This window comes from Haliotis rubra, unplaced genomic scaffold (genome assembly GCF_003918875.1).
Source record: "Haliotis rubra isolate DU_JTF1 unplaced genomic scaffold, ASM391887v1 Scf379, whole genome shotgun sequence".
Lineage (NCBI taxonomy): Eukaryota > Metazoa > Mollusca > Gastropoda > Lepetellida > Haliotidae > Haliotis > Haliotis rubra.
In genome coordinates, this window is record NW_025767056.1 from 603448 (window position 1) to 618256 (window position 14809).

Consider the following 14809-nt stretch of genomic DNA (forward strand, 5'->3'; position numbering starts at 1 on the left):
TTGCAAACATGGGTACAACGTGCAAGACTATTTTTGGGGCCTCCCAACGTAAAATTCCTCGAACACTGCTAAAGCTTAGCCAGTAACATAGACATTTTCTAACTGACTCGATCGCTAAAACCAACACCTAAACAGTCCTAACTGGGACACTAGCATATATCTTAAAGTTTACTCCGCCGTCCAAACTCTCACGCCAAAAGATAAGTTACTCTTATTTGAAATAAAATCCCCACTTGCATCACCTGTATAGGTGATACAATTACTGGCAAACAAGGATAAGTTGGACCGGCACAGAGAATGCGTTTCCGAGAAGTAGGCGATGCACGGCAACGGCGAAACCCATTTGGTTTGTGAAAGATAGAGCAGATGTGGTCTAGTGCACGTGCAGCGCATGACGATGAAATTGATTCCGCGCGTACCAGCAACCGGAGTTTGCTGAGACAGGCCACGCGCTTCACCCATCACACTACACTTGATCGCTGTCACCCTTGGGCCCTTTCGCTCACAATGGCAGGCACCAGTGGGCGGCACTGATACATGCTAATGCGGGTCAATTGTCAGGTCGGTGCTCAACTTATCCTTGTTTGCCAGTACATGGATCTTGATTTGATTTTTTGGCTTTATACCACATTGTGGAATTGTTAGTCATGACAAATTTATATTATGGTGTGACTGATTTTGTGCCATGTAAAATTCAGGTTATCTGTCAGTGAGGTCTGAACGTTGTCTCAAAGAACGATGCTTTCACTTTATGACACCAGACACACATGTATTCCAAAGAAATTAGATAAAGCGAGATGTTTGTAGTTGTTGTTATTGTCGCCCGTTCCGATCCCCTCTAACACGCTCTTCATTTAGATACCGGGATGGATAGTCTCAATGATTCTTTGCATTATATCATAGTGAGAATAATCATGTACAATGTGAGATTGTATCTCTCTCCCCTCCCCGACATCCCCATATTGACCATAAGTGCTATGTTCTGCACATGTGAGTGAGTGAGTTAAAATGTCACTTTGCCAATATTTCAGGCATATCGTGACTAAATCAAGTTATAGATCAATAATAATTAAAGGTAAATAATAAAAAAAACTGTCAACAAAGTACAGTTAAACAACTAGGATATCACAAACATAAATATAAAACTAGTAATCAAATTTAAAACATTTTAACTATAGAGGAAAACACAATATAAAAAACAGGCTACAGCTTGCCAACAGCTGAAGGTAGATCACCATACAGGAACCATGGGGACTTACAGTACCGTTGCTACCTGCATGGACACTAGCTGTATTTTCATCATCCCTTCAGTCGCTGGAGATTGTAGTCAAATCTAGCCATAATTAAAACAACACAAAAAAATACGTTTAAAAACCTGGTAAGTTTTAAATTTACTTTGAATGTTTTGGAACTTACGTACCCTAAATATTGCCGACGTGACGTAAACTCACTCACTCACTCACTCACTATTACATGCTGGTTTTAATTCTAACTGTGCAGATCGAGTTGTTTTATTGTCCTTTGACGACATGTTTTGTAATATGTAGATATTCTTTATAAACGTCAAAATTGTTCTCGTTATGATATGGTGAAACATTGCTGGTGTATGTGCTGATGTTAACTCTTTCAATACGACGAAAACATTTCACAGCTGCACGTATATCCTAAGGACGTGATAATACGTCCAGTCATCTACAACCCTTGCATACGACCAGATTTTCCAGCTGTAGTCTCTGAATTCGATGGACGAGATATGACGTCGAAGTTTTTACAATGTTTCCATACGAGGGACGTGATAACCCGTCTACTCCTACTAAACATATTTCACTGTTTTCTAGCCGTGTATCCTCGTCCTTCGAATACAATTCGTGTACTTTGTGACAGTGTGATGTTTAGGATTTTCCTGATTTTCTCCCTTGGTCAAAACCACGTGCTATATGATCTTGACATTTTGTCACAATATAGCGTTAAGTGGCTGGTCGTTGAACATCGTATCAGACTGCAAGCCAAGTTCTATCTGCCATTAGTGATGATGAGAGTAGCTGTTACGACGTTTGACGTTTGATTATTAGCAATGTTCTTTGACTTTGATTGTTCTTATAGTTGTTACCACAGGTAACACTCGTTTCCTTGGATTGGGATGTCATGACCCTATAAATGATGACATAAGTCTACTAAATTGTGGTTGTTCTTCCACCATAGTGTAGTCACTGGATTGAAAGAAATTGTCACAATTACCAGACTGATTTGTAAGTTCAATTTTGTTATTCCTTTTAGAAAAACAACTTCATTTCCAATGTTTCTGTGTTAAAGACGACCTTTTTTTTCTCTTTTGGTCTGAAATAGTTTAATGAAAGTGAATAAAGATGTTTGGAAAACGTTTCAGTTCATATGGATTTTGATGTTATGTTAGTCATGAATGGTCCATGTCAACCGTTGCAACCATAACAGACGTGATATCGCGTCCCTCGTATGTAAGTGTCATGTTGCTAAAAATAGTCTCGTATTGAAGGGTTGTGACCCCCCAGACGTGATATCTCGTCCTTCGAATGGAAAGAATTAAATATTAACTCACTCACTCACTCCTGGTTAAAGCTCCCCTTGATGCATATTGGCAATCGTGGATTGTAGGTATTCCAAATTCTACTTAAATGCTCAACATTAACAAAAACAAACGACGCCTATTTTTTTGCAGTTCAAAATTTCTGCAGTTAACTTCCAGTGAATATCACCTAAAATATCGCACGCCAGTCTAATATCCGTTGACAAGGACATAATCTGTTTGCCTGTCATGTGTGATATCGACACATACAATTGGAACTGGGGTGAAGACCTTGATTCATCTGTAAACTTTGTGTAACACCATTAGAGCACAGTGTGCCTCTTGCTTAACCCAATATTTGCCGCCTAGGGGCACACCTTTTACAGCACCTCTTGTTTACAGATTGCATTTGCCTGGTTTGAATGGAATATGTTGCATTTCGCTTTCTGTTTTGTCAGTAGGAGCAGATTTGGACCTATTGTCTAGTGTTTTCAACTAAATGAGGCAATTTTGTCAGTGGGTCCCATTTCTATCACTGCTTACATCGGGGCTCACTGCAAACTCGATCGCTTGTTCCTGCAGCAGAGAAACAGCACTTTTTCGTGTGCCGGAGATTCGAGAAACTAAGGGCACTGACGTCCCAACTATCGTCCATCGCTTCCACAATTCGCCATTGTGTCAACAGTGACTCGGGAGCTTTTTAAAGGTCACATAAACCCTAGGGGGTACAAATACATAAATCACTAACTGGCATCGTTATAAATGAAACCCCGTCATTAAAACTACTCATTTCGACCTTTAATTGACTTAAATCGACCTTTTTGACAACAGTGCACAATTCTAACCCGCGAACGAAATTTCAACCAATCAGAGCGGCGCGCATCTCTGACGTCATATGAGGAATAGCTTTGGGGGCCGATGCAGAATTCATCTACATTTTAGGGGGTAAATTATCTTGTTTACAGGCTTGTATAAACCTGAAATCGTGACAATTGTTGTTTACGATAGTTTATACATGTAAGTAGCTTGACTCAAACGTGCCATCGCACGAATAAAAGTTTGTTTCAGTCGATGTCGTTACTTTTTGACGAGACAAAATGAGTCTAATAGCGTGGTTGTAGACAGGCATTACAGAGTTAATGCGCATGTCAGGAAGTCATTGTTTGCCAGCAGTTGAGATGCTTATCGATAGGAAATCTAGCCCAAAGGTACGAAGTTCGGAAAAATTCATGGATATAATATTTTCGAGGTTGCGTTTCTAACCTCGAAAACCTCGAAAATTAGATACCTCGAAAATTTCCCGGTATACGGTATATGTTCTCACAATCTACTGTCATTTAATTTTGTCTCCTGCTTTGCCTAGTTTCCGAGTTACAACTTGTTTTCATAGACGATTCTGTCAAAATCGATTGGTGTCGTTAGGCCCTATTTGTATAATGACTGATCCAAATTGATCCCATTTTACCTCCATAATTAATCATGTCATGTAAAAATCTGTTTGTATTCTCAAAACAGTGTCGGCCCATAAGTTTTCACATGCAATACATCAATTAATACTCCCTTGTTGTTACCTGTGTTAGGTGGTATAAACCTACACATGTTATTTGTCATCATTCACTTGATGGTCAGTGAATGAATTAATAACAGGTATAATTATTGGTAACACACTTAGATTACCCGACAAAGGTTCCCATTTGGCATTTCTTGTGTCTGGAGTAAATATTCAACATTATAAACATCGATCAAAGGATTAACCGATAACATGCTGATTGATTAATTACTTTTATCTTACACAGCGGAATTGTCAAAAGGTAGTGTTTATGTATGTAGATTTACTAATCTATACTGAATACACTCTGTCGTGTCGGTGTCTGCGTAAAAACAACGTCCTTCTTTCAAAGGATTAACCGGCAATACATTGATTGATTGCGAATTATTGGCTAACTAAATTACTGTTTTTAATGAAAGGCGGACATTATGCAATTAGTTGCCAGGTGTGCTATCTTGGGTGACCAATGAGACTATACACCAATACCTGAAAAGATTTATCACTTTATCGTATATTAAACTGTTAACAGACACATCATTTGGAACAGTTTTGTGGATATTGATGGATACATTCCTCGAACAAGGTAATGGCCTGATATTGTTCCTATAACTTTAATCTGTTTTAATTTTAATATTTGCATTTTGTTTTTATTCATTTGTCGTAGCATTCAACAGAATCATTGTTTTCGCCGTGAAGTGTAATGAGACAGATAACATGCACTAGGGTGTGTGTGCGAATTATGATTCACATTGGCAAACTATCAAATGTCTAGATATTACAGTTCTGTTATAAATTCACTATAAGTATCAGCAGATCGTCTGCTTTTTATTTAGTTTCAAAATGCATACAAGTATGATAATAAACTTATTAGGATTATAAGACCAAATATACAGACGCACATTAACTAGTATCTACATACTGGTGATGGACATTAACCATGGGAATGTAGAAGGAATTTGTCGCGCAGTATTGTGACTTCGACCCCCACCTCGCTTCCGTGGAAGAAATCGTTATGTTATAAGTTGTGTCATGCAAAATCCGTTTGGTTATGATTCCAATACATATTTAACTACGAGTAGAAAGTAGTTTTGATTTTCTAACTTGATGAAAACAAACTATAATCTCATTAATTCTAACAGATTTTTTTTATTTTTAAAAATGGCGGCGCCCTGTCGGGAACATCCGCCAGTCTGAGGATGAATGGTATTTAGGTTTGTTTTCACCGAGTTACAAAATCAAAACTACTTTCTACTGGTAGTAAAATATGTATTTTATTGATGGCCAATAGGATTTTGCATGACATAGCGTATAACATAACAATTTCTCTCGTGGCAGCGAGGTGGGTGTGAATATAATCGTTATGTTACAAGTTGTGTCATAGAAAATCTTTATGGTCATCAATCATATGCATATTTTACTAGAATTAGTAAGTAGTTTTGATTCTTTAACTTCCGTGAAGCGATCTGAACACAAGTAAGATATCGTTTCAGGCTTCCACGACGCTCGCTTCGCACTCACAAACATAACCCATTTAGCACGAACTGTGGGGTCCTGTGGAAATCTGTGCATGGGGACACCATCGCCCGACCCCTAGGAGCAATTCACGAGAAAGCAACGATTCGGCATGTCGTCGTTGATGTCGAGAAATCATCAAAATGATGAGCGTGCTACACATTTTCTATACAACTAACTGAAAATCGTTCCTCATATGACGTCACTGCAGTGCTCTGGCGACAGAGTTACGTAACCTGTCTGTGGTTTCGTTGGCGGGCGAGAGGGAGACAGGCGACTTTTTGGCCACTTTTAATCGCTCGGTATTAATTAACCACAAGTTTTTAAAGAATAAATTTGGTGTTCCGCATAAGACTAACCACAAATCTTTCATATGTAATGGTTAAAAGAGTAACAAAAAACAAAGTTTAGTGGTTCTTTAAGTATTGGCATCATAACGAGACATGTCATCTGAAGATGATCCATGCAGCTGAACGCTTTGGTCGTGGTTCAGTGACAGTGTGGGGTTGCGTTTCGCATGAGAGCACGTTTAATCTCATTACCGATTCCGGGGCACTAAAAAGTCAAAACGTTATCAACACTATGTACTTTACACAACCGTCGTGTCAGATTTTGATAACCTCTTGTCAGTCGATTAATATTCCTTTTGGCGCTGTCATCACCCATTTGTAGGGAATCGAAACATTACCATAGCCCACAAGAAGGGTCGATATGAAACAATGTCTGCCATCCTTGGGATTATCTTGCAAGCCAGATTTAAGCTAGAGATAGTCCTGATTAAAATTTGCAGGAATTGGCAAAGACACTGCATGAAACATGTGGAAGTTGCGGTGGCTGTGCGGGTTAGGCGGCTGACTTTGCATGCTGGCGATTAAGTGCCTTACTCTGAGGGTGTCGGTTCGAATCCAAGGTGGGACTCAACCCAAGAAAGGTAATCGAATCTATACTTTACTAAGATGTTAAGCAAAATGTCGGTACCAAAACGTCATTTTTAGTTTTGTGTTTGCTTATATCGGAGTAACATGTGTTACAGTAACCATTTCAATTTGGTTTGGTGGAATATTGCGTAACGATAAACTCACTAACGCACCGACTGTCAGTTTCTCTTACTTGGGTTGGCATTCCAGATATGAAGACGTCATTTTGTCGTATTTTCCATTTTCAATATACTCCCAAATACTTCTTAAGAGAGGAAGATTCTCCATTTTTTACTGGAATCAATTCTCATATAAATATTATTTTGTTAAGGAAATTGAATTTGTTCATAGTACAGTAGCTTCATATATAACGGCTGCGTACCAAAATCAAACCACATGTAGTTTGTTTGTGTCCCAGGCGGAGGTTGAAATACTGTAAAAGTATTGTCGCCCTTGGTGGGTACCGTAAGGCCTTTACTTATATAAATATAATTTGTGCCATCGCAGTGTAACTGACAATTTCAGTTGATGGCTAAAACTGGGTACAATCGCCAGAAACGTAAACGATGGTTTAAATCCTGATGGGGAACCACACATGTCGTAGAAGTATCGCAAGTCCATATTCTCCCTAGTGTGATGGTTCAACTTAGTTAATGCTGATTTCTAGCTCTTTTGAACAATGTGTTGTTAAATGATATTCTATCCTTTTATACATACAAATTAGTTTCAGTTCAAATCTGTGACACTGGATTTCACACTGTGAGATTCTGGAAGCTATTGTCACCGTCCGAGACCAGGATACACCTGTTACGTGGGGATGTCATACAGTAAAAGGTCCCTAGATCTATACTGCTATAAAACTGACATAAAGCGAAGTCCGAGGGGACACTATATATTGATTGGGTTCAAAATGTCAATGTATCTTTTGGACTGAACCTCACACGAACACCTTTGTCAGTATTGATCCAAAAGCCGTTTTATGTTATGCAAATTCAATAGGCATTACTCTATCCGGACGTATATTATATAATCCTGTGTATCCGTTTATAATAAAATGTACAAACAGTCGCCTGGGACATCAGAAAGCACATGATACATATTATATATGTTAGTTGATTTACCCTTTGTTAAACTCCCCTGCTATGATAAGAAGGAACACGTCACTGGTTCACACTACCCGGACCTTCACTAGAAATAGTTCAACTCGATAGCAAATAACGGAGTTTATATGGTTGCAGTACAGGATGATTCACAGAATATTGCCAGCCAGACACTTCCTCTACAAAATCAACTATGTGGATAGCCCTAAATGTACCTTTTGCAACGATCATGACGAAACAATTTATCATATCTTCGGGGAGTGTGACACGGTGGAAAGCATATGGCGTAAAATGAAAATACGGCTTAGAACTGTAGACGTAGAATTGAGTCTTACTAACTCACAGGTAATGTTTGGGATTAAAGAATAGTATAACTATGCATTAAATTCGATAATTATTTTAGTGAAGAATATTGTATACAATTGTAGTAAGAAAGATTTCATTCCAAATACTTCATACATCAAGAGACAAATCATACACTATTATAATACCACAAAACATGTATACATTAATCTTGACGAGGAACCCCACTTCCTAAAAGTATTGTCCAGTTTACACATGCTATTCAGAACCGTTGAGTAAGTAAATTATCTCATTGTACATGTAAAAATGATATTGACTCTGTAGAATTATACTGAAGTATTATCAACCTTACACGTACGTATTGAACTGTACACTATTACACATGTCAACCTGTATGTATAGCTGGCGAAAAAAACAAAATAGAAAAAATGTATTGATCCAAATCTAACACACCTCCAAGGCGAGGTGATATATTTTTCTTTTCTTCTGCATGCAATGGTTCGTTATATATCCAGTTGCTTTGATTTGGAAGATCGGGGTTGCCGCTCCTGCATTCGTCGTCCGAGCATATCCCACACACGCTTTATGGGGGAGAGGCGGGGGGCACATCGCTGGCCATGGATGGTGCTGCCAGAGATGATCAAGGACAATGCGAGCATGGTGAGCCCTGGCGTTCTCATCCTGGAAAATGAAACCTTGTCCGTGGCGGCGTGCAAACGGCAGGACGTGTGGCGTGATGATGTGGTCACGGTAGCAGACTCCAGAGACTCTCCCTTGGCAGATGTCGGTACTGCACTCCACGTGATCCGATCCCACACCATAACAGACCCCCTTCCATATTGATAACCACTAACATCACACGGGACCACCAGGCATTGTTCCACTGCTGGTGATGATGGCACCAGTCATTCCGGGCCTGCCTGTGACGGTTTGTTAGGGGCATCGGGATGGAAGGTCGCCTTGCTCGGAGGTGTTCAGAATGGAAACTGTTCCGTATAGTCTGTTTGGAGATACGGCTCCCAATGGTGTGTCCGTGTACTTGCTGCAGCTGTGTCGCATTTTGTCGACGATCACGGAGGGCTCCAGTGATGATCCGCCGGTCATGCGAGGTCTCTTCCAGTGGCAGTGTAACGTGCCCACAGCCCGCTGACCAGAGACTGCGAGACACCCAGTTGTGTTGCTGTGTGGGCTTGTATTCTTCCAGCCTGGAGCATCCCTGTGGCTCTCAATACTTTGTCTTCTCGTAATCTTTGCATTATGGACAAAAAAAAGGTGACATGATAGATTGCCATGGCCCTAGACCGACATCTTTAGCCATCCTTGAACGCGCGGCACGTGCATTTTGCCATTTCCATGTGTGAAACATGGTGTGATTTTTCATTCCCACCTCCAGGTGCGTCTGCGTCCAATGTTTTCGGGTCTAAGGACACCTGGTGGTTAATGTTCAACATGGTGAGGTGGGCCAATGGTTATCCTCCACATACCTTAAGTACTCAGAGGAAAATACTTTCCTGTGTTTTCGCCGCTGTGTTTAACTTCGATATCTCCTACATTTTGTGAGCAGTGTAGTAAGAGTTTACGTGATTAATGGGTTATTTTGAAAACAATAAAAACAAAATAAAAGTTATCTCTATACATAATCCCATAATGTAGTGAAATTTGTAAAACCCTGTCATTCATATAGTAGGTCTGACAACAAAAGTGACACATTACCTGGCTACTCTCTTCCTGACACAGTTCCTTCACAAACGCACAGATCTCCCTACAGCAAAACTGCCACCCTAAAATATTCGTCTCTACAGAATGTCACTCTAAGACTTACACAAACTTCTAGGTATATAATTGCCGAATGTGCCGCTGAGACTCGAACCACGGACCTTCTGATCCTAAGTCGGTCGCCTCGTCCACGTGATCAAAGAGGTTATTACCGTCAGCCAGCTGATAAGGTAAGGATGTCATCTGTGGGATGACTCCACGCCCTGCTCCGTACTGCAACATATTGTCTGACGATATCGTGACTGTAATATGCTAATTACTGACTGTAAAACGTCAAGTGCTCGTTCCAACTTCAAACATACCAATTGCAGGCAGACATTCCTGACGTGTCATGTCAAAATACCTTTAGTATGAGGTACAACCATATCAGAAAAAAATATTCGTCTGTTTTTGTCACTGAAATTTTCATTAACACACAACCACTGTGAAGTCTACCCAACAAGTACACATCATAAAAAAAACACTTGCAGGGAATTGGACCGTTTGCATGAAACTTATGACACGTTGTGAATGGAATATTCATTTTTCTAAATATATATACAATAAAAAATGTGGTTCCCAAATAATATCCCCACTTTACGAACGACTGTTGGATCTCAGCTACATGGACCATATATTGTTATATGTAACTAAATAATATCCCTTGCTGATCTCATCTTACGTTATTCAAAGAAAATTTGAAATTGGAGTAATTATCTAAAAACCAGGGAACACGTTGTGTTTCTTCTCCACATCGAATGTACTAGCTAGTGTTGTCGATACGTTCATAGTTTCAAAGTGGCAACTGAGTTTGTAATGGTTCACTGGGATAAAAGAACACTCATTTACAAAATGTGGCATGCCCAGATGCTTTGAAATCAGATATTTATAGACTGACATTTTCTTCTTCCTTCTTCTCTCAGCGTTGTCTAAATTCTTCTGGAAACATCCGAAACACAGCTAACAGTGCGCGTGCTGATATACACGAACCTGACCTCTGCCTGTTGCAAACTGAATACACATGTTGTGGGTTATGGAGCCATTTGTCACAGTTGTGACCAGCATGAACACAATATGTAATATAGTACAAATTTAGTTTCATACTTGGCAGTTATAAGAAAAACTCCTAATTCAGAATTATAGATTTGTTACACTATCAATTCATGGAAGAACGGCTGAAGTCGAACCTGTTTAATTTGGTTGATTTTAGTTCTAGACAGATAGAAATGGGATAAATGTAACCACAGACTTTTAGATGTCCCCAAATTTGTAAATATCTGAAACCAGTTCATATGTAACTGGATACATGAATAGAACATGAAACCAAGAGCTTATAGCACCTTTTCAGGTACACTTGTAAAGTACATGCATGTTAAGTGTGTGAAATATGTGTCACTCTTAATCGCGAATCCTTACTCCGAAGTTCCACCAACATACTATGTGAAATCTAAATTGTTATTTGTTGCATGTGATTGACTATGTGGACGTTTCAAGTCATAGTCTAGGATGACATGGACTACTGCAGCAGCGACATCACTGTCGATCGAATTTCACCTCATGTAATTTGATCCAGGATGAAACATAACTGAGGAACTCATCTTTTGACCCCAAATTATTTGATCTTTTTAGCATAATATCATGCATTAAATATTCTTAACTTGTTTCATCGACAATGATGCTGGTGCTCTGCACTACTGAGAGACTATGTATGATAGAAAGCGCTCAATAGGAAAGTTTTAATGGTTTGGAGGTTGCATGTCACCAAAGTATTTGACATGAGTAAGTTTTTGAGAAAGTAAGTATACTGAAAACTATTACAAACGCAATTTGATATTCATACTTTCTTTACTCATACAAATGTGAACATAAATAAATGTAACTGGCAGATATGGTTTAAGTGAACATCTGATGACAATGTCATCTGAAAATGTCCAATCAACAACAACATCAGTGACGCAACAACGACATCAAACAAAGGGGGCTGTGTGTGTGTGTGTGTGTGTGTGTGTGTGTGTGTCACTTGCAGTCAATATCGTGTGTCTTCAGCATGCGCTGCAAGACATGCTCGGAGTCTCCGGGGCACTGAAAGACCCAAATTTCTCAGGAACAGCTGTTGGATGGTCTCCCAGTGATGTTAAAGGGCCTGTGTCAATTCAGCAACTTATTTCGAACAAATTCATCCCACAGATGCTCGATTGGGTTCATATCTGGCGCCAATTAAGGCCAGTCCATCACACGAACATTCTCAAAATTACCAAAATCCCTTGTTACCCTGGCTGCATGGGGACGTTTATTATCATGCTGAAACACAAAATGGTTATGACCACCATGTTGATCCATCACTGTGGGGGTACAGCCAGACGACGGATATTGTCCACATAACGTTGAGCATTCAGAGTGCCTTTAACCACTACTTCCTATGTGGGATCGGAAGTTGGCATTGATAGCAGACCAGATCATGACACCACCTCCTCCAAAACGATCATGTTCAAGGACACACTTTGGCTCAATTATTTCTCCTCGACGTCGATAAATCCGTTGACGTCGATCTGCAAAGGATACGTTAAACCTGGATTCACCTGCAAAAATGACATCTCGCCATGGCCTGTTGCCAGGATTGGCCCCATTAGCTGCCCATCGCTGTCTGGCAAGTCTCTGACAATGCAATAAGGTTGCACACCGGATGTTGAAAGTCTTTGCACCGTTTGGGCGCCGACATGACGTTGTCTTGTCCCAATTGTCCTCCTTGCCGTATCAGCAGCTGTTTGGAACCGATTTCGCAAGTTTGAAACTCGGATATTGCGGTCCTGTCAAGTTATCATTCTATGCCCATCTTAAATCGCAGTGACTGTGTAGCCTTTTTTGATGCATTTTAGTAAATAGACAGTGATGTGAATAACATAATGCAGACAAAATGCGTCTGTTTTACGAAACACTTTGCTTGGCAGTAGTTACTCGTGATATCGCGAGAAGAGAGCAATAACACGATTTGGGGAAATTATGAGAATCATTATCAACTCAGATAAGTCTGTTCTCTTTGAAGTAAACGACCAGCCTAAAATTGTATTTTCACAAAGAAAGACAATATGTCCAGTGTCTAGAGCGCGTTCACGCATAATCAGATGCAACGTTACATATAAGAAGTCGTAATTAAGAATTGGAGTAGAATTGATAAAATAGGCAGATAACCCAATCACACAAATCAGTCAGTCAACACATATCACCACGCGTAGCAAACGCCGATGTACTTCGGGTTCACGTTCGCCTACGAGACCTATGTTGAGTGCATTTTCTTGTGTAAAGTGTATTGTGTATGGTTTCTGTAGAGAACACTTCTTCAGTATATACGCAATAATGAATTCTGATATTTATTATACTCGCAAGATATTGTTTTCCCCAAAATTCTGAATCGATGTGAGGATGTGTGCATCATACGTTGGTATGGTAGTTCGTTCAGTTGTTCATCACAATACAAATTGGAATATCAGTTTCAAAGTTAAATGGCGTATGACCTTTACAGGATGGGGGATGAGGGCAGCAACATGCATCATATTTCTAATAGAGGGCGCTTATTTGGGAGAGCGTGCTAATTGCGTGGAATACGGTATATTTTTAGGCAGATAATACACAAAACAACATTTGTCTCATTCTTGTTTCCTCCTAAGTTAAGGTCTGTGTTTTAAGTAACAATTAGTTAGATGCTAAATTTGACACTTTGCAGTTCTTGATAGCCCATGAAAACAATGCCAAGAATAGCGTCTGTCTCCCTTCTTCCCTATCTGCAATGAAATGCTCTAAATGAAACATGTCTAGATTTACTCTTAATCTCCGATGTCACGGGAGCTCCTTTTCAATTTAAATGAATTATTGGTTTCTGTCAAAATTGTATGTATTCAGAGACTACGCGTTAGTCAACCAAGAACACAGCAGAACAGATAGCGAGGAGTGTTGGAATGATGTTGATTGTTGCTTCACCGGGGCATTTTTGCAGGAACCCTCGGTCAGTTGCCTGACCACTACTTCTGGCTACACCAGACTGGGAGGACAATAAACAGAGCATCAAACTGTAGCAACGTGTGACCATCCCAAAGAACTTCCATCATCTATTCACTTTACATGTACGCGATTTGTCTCTCCCAACAAGAAAACCGGCCTCCAACAAAACTGAACCAGCACCTATTCGTATCTCCCTCCCCTTCATAGGGAAAACCTCTCACCACATCAGCCGTCTCCTCAAGCGAGAAGCAGGCATCGAAACCTACTTTACCAGCTCTACACCACTAAAAACCCTACTGAAAGCGAATGGCAGGAACACCTCTAAACGACAACATCAACCCAAAGGTGTTGTCTATAAAATCAACTGTGACTGTTGCGAGGCCTATGTAGGCGAAACCTCCCGGCCCATAAATATTAGAATCAAAGAACACTGATCATCTACCACTAAATCTGATAGAAAATCGGCAATATCAGACCACATCATCAACTGCCCCAATCACAACATAATTTGGGACAATGTGGAGACATTATCCAAAAACCACCAGGACTTCACCAAAAGGAAACTTGCAGAAGCAGTTCAAATCCGGAGACACAAGCCCTCAATCAACAGAGACCAGGGATATCTCATCCCTTCTGCATACAATGATCTGATAAAAACAACAGATTAGAGCACCTCAGCCATCATTGTTAATTAATCTCATCAGCATGTATATTTTGTTTTTACTTCCACCACCATTGGCTTCCCATTGTCACTACATTATTCCCACCGTGCCTTGTTGTTATTGTTAATCCCCCTGATTCAGTCCTACATGTTGTTATTACTTAATCCCTGTTCATGTATATAAGTCTGTTCTGTGCTGTAGTACTTCACTCTTGCTTGACAACGGTATAAGAATCCATACCGAAACGTCGCATCATATATAATAAAGAAGTTGTTATCCATAAACTTTCTTACTTTCTTATTCTCCATTCGGTGTTGATAGGACTGAGACGTGTAAATAGACATACACTGTCCAGACGATCTTCTGACATAGTATTAATGTTCTACTTTGGCAATGCCAGGCTCCACACTTACAGACCAACCTGCTCGCCATCATCACCTGATCTCGCACACATAATTACATCCGGATTCTTC

The 14809-nt window shown here is 39.9% G+C and overlaps 1 long non-coding RNA gene across 1 annotated transcript; it reads right to left on the minus strand.

Moving 5' to 3' along the window:
* Positions 1-342: 342 nt before the first annotated feature.
* On the minus strand, positions 343-12103 carry LOC124286217. Its single transcript, XR_006900983.1, has 3 exons — positions 12093-12103; positions 3278-3285; positions 343-600 (listed from the first exon to the last, which is right to left on the minus strand). It is a non-coding gene; the product is annotated as an uncharacterized LOC124286217 (long non-coding RNA).
* Between the last annotated feature and the right edge of the window lie 2706 nt (positions 12104-14809).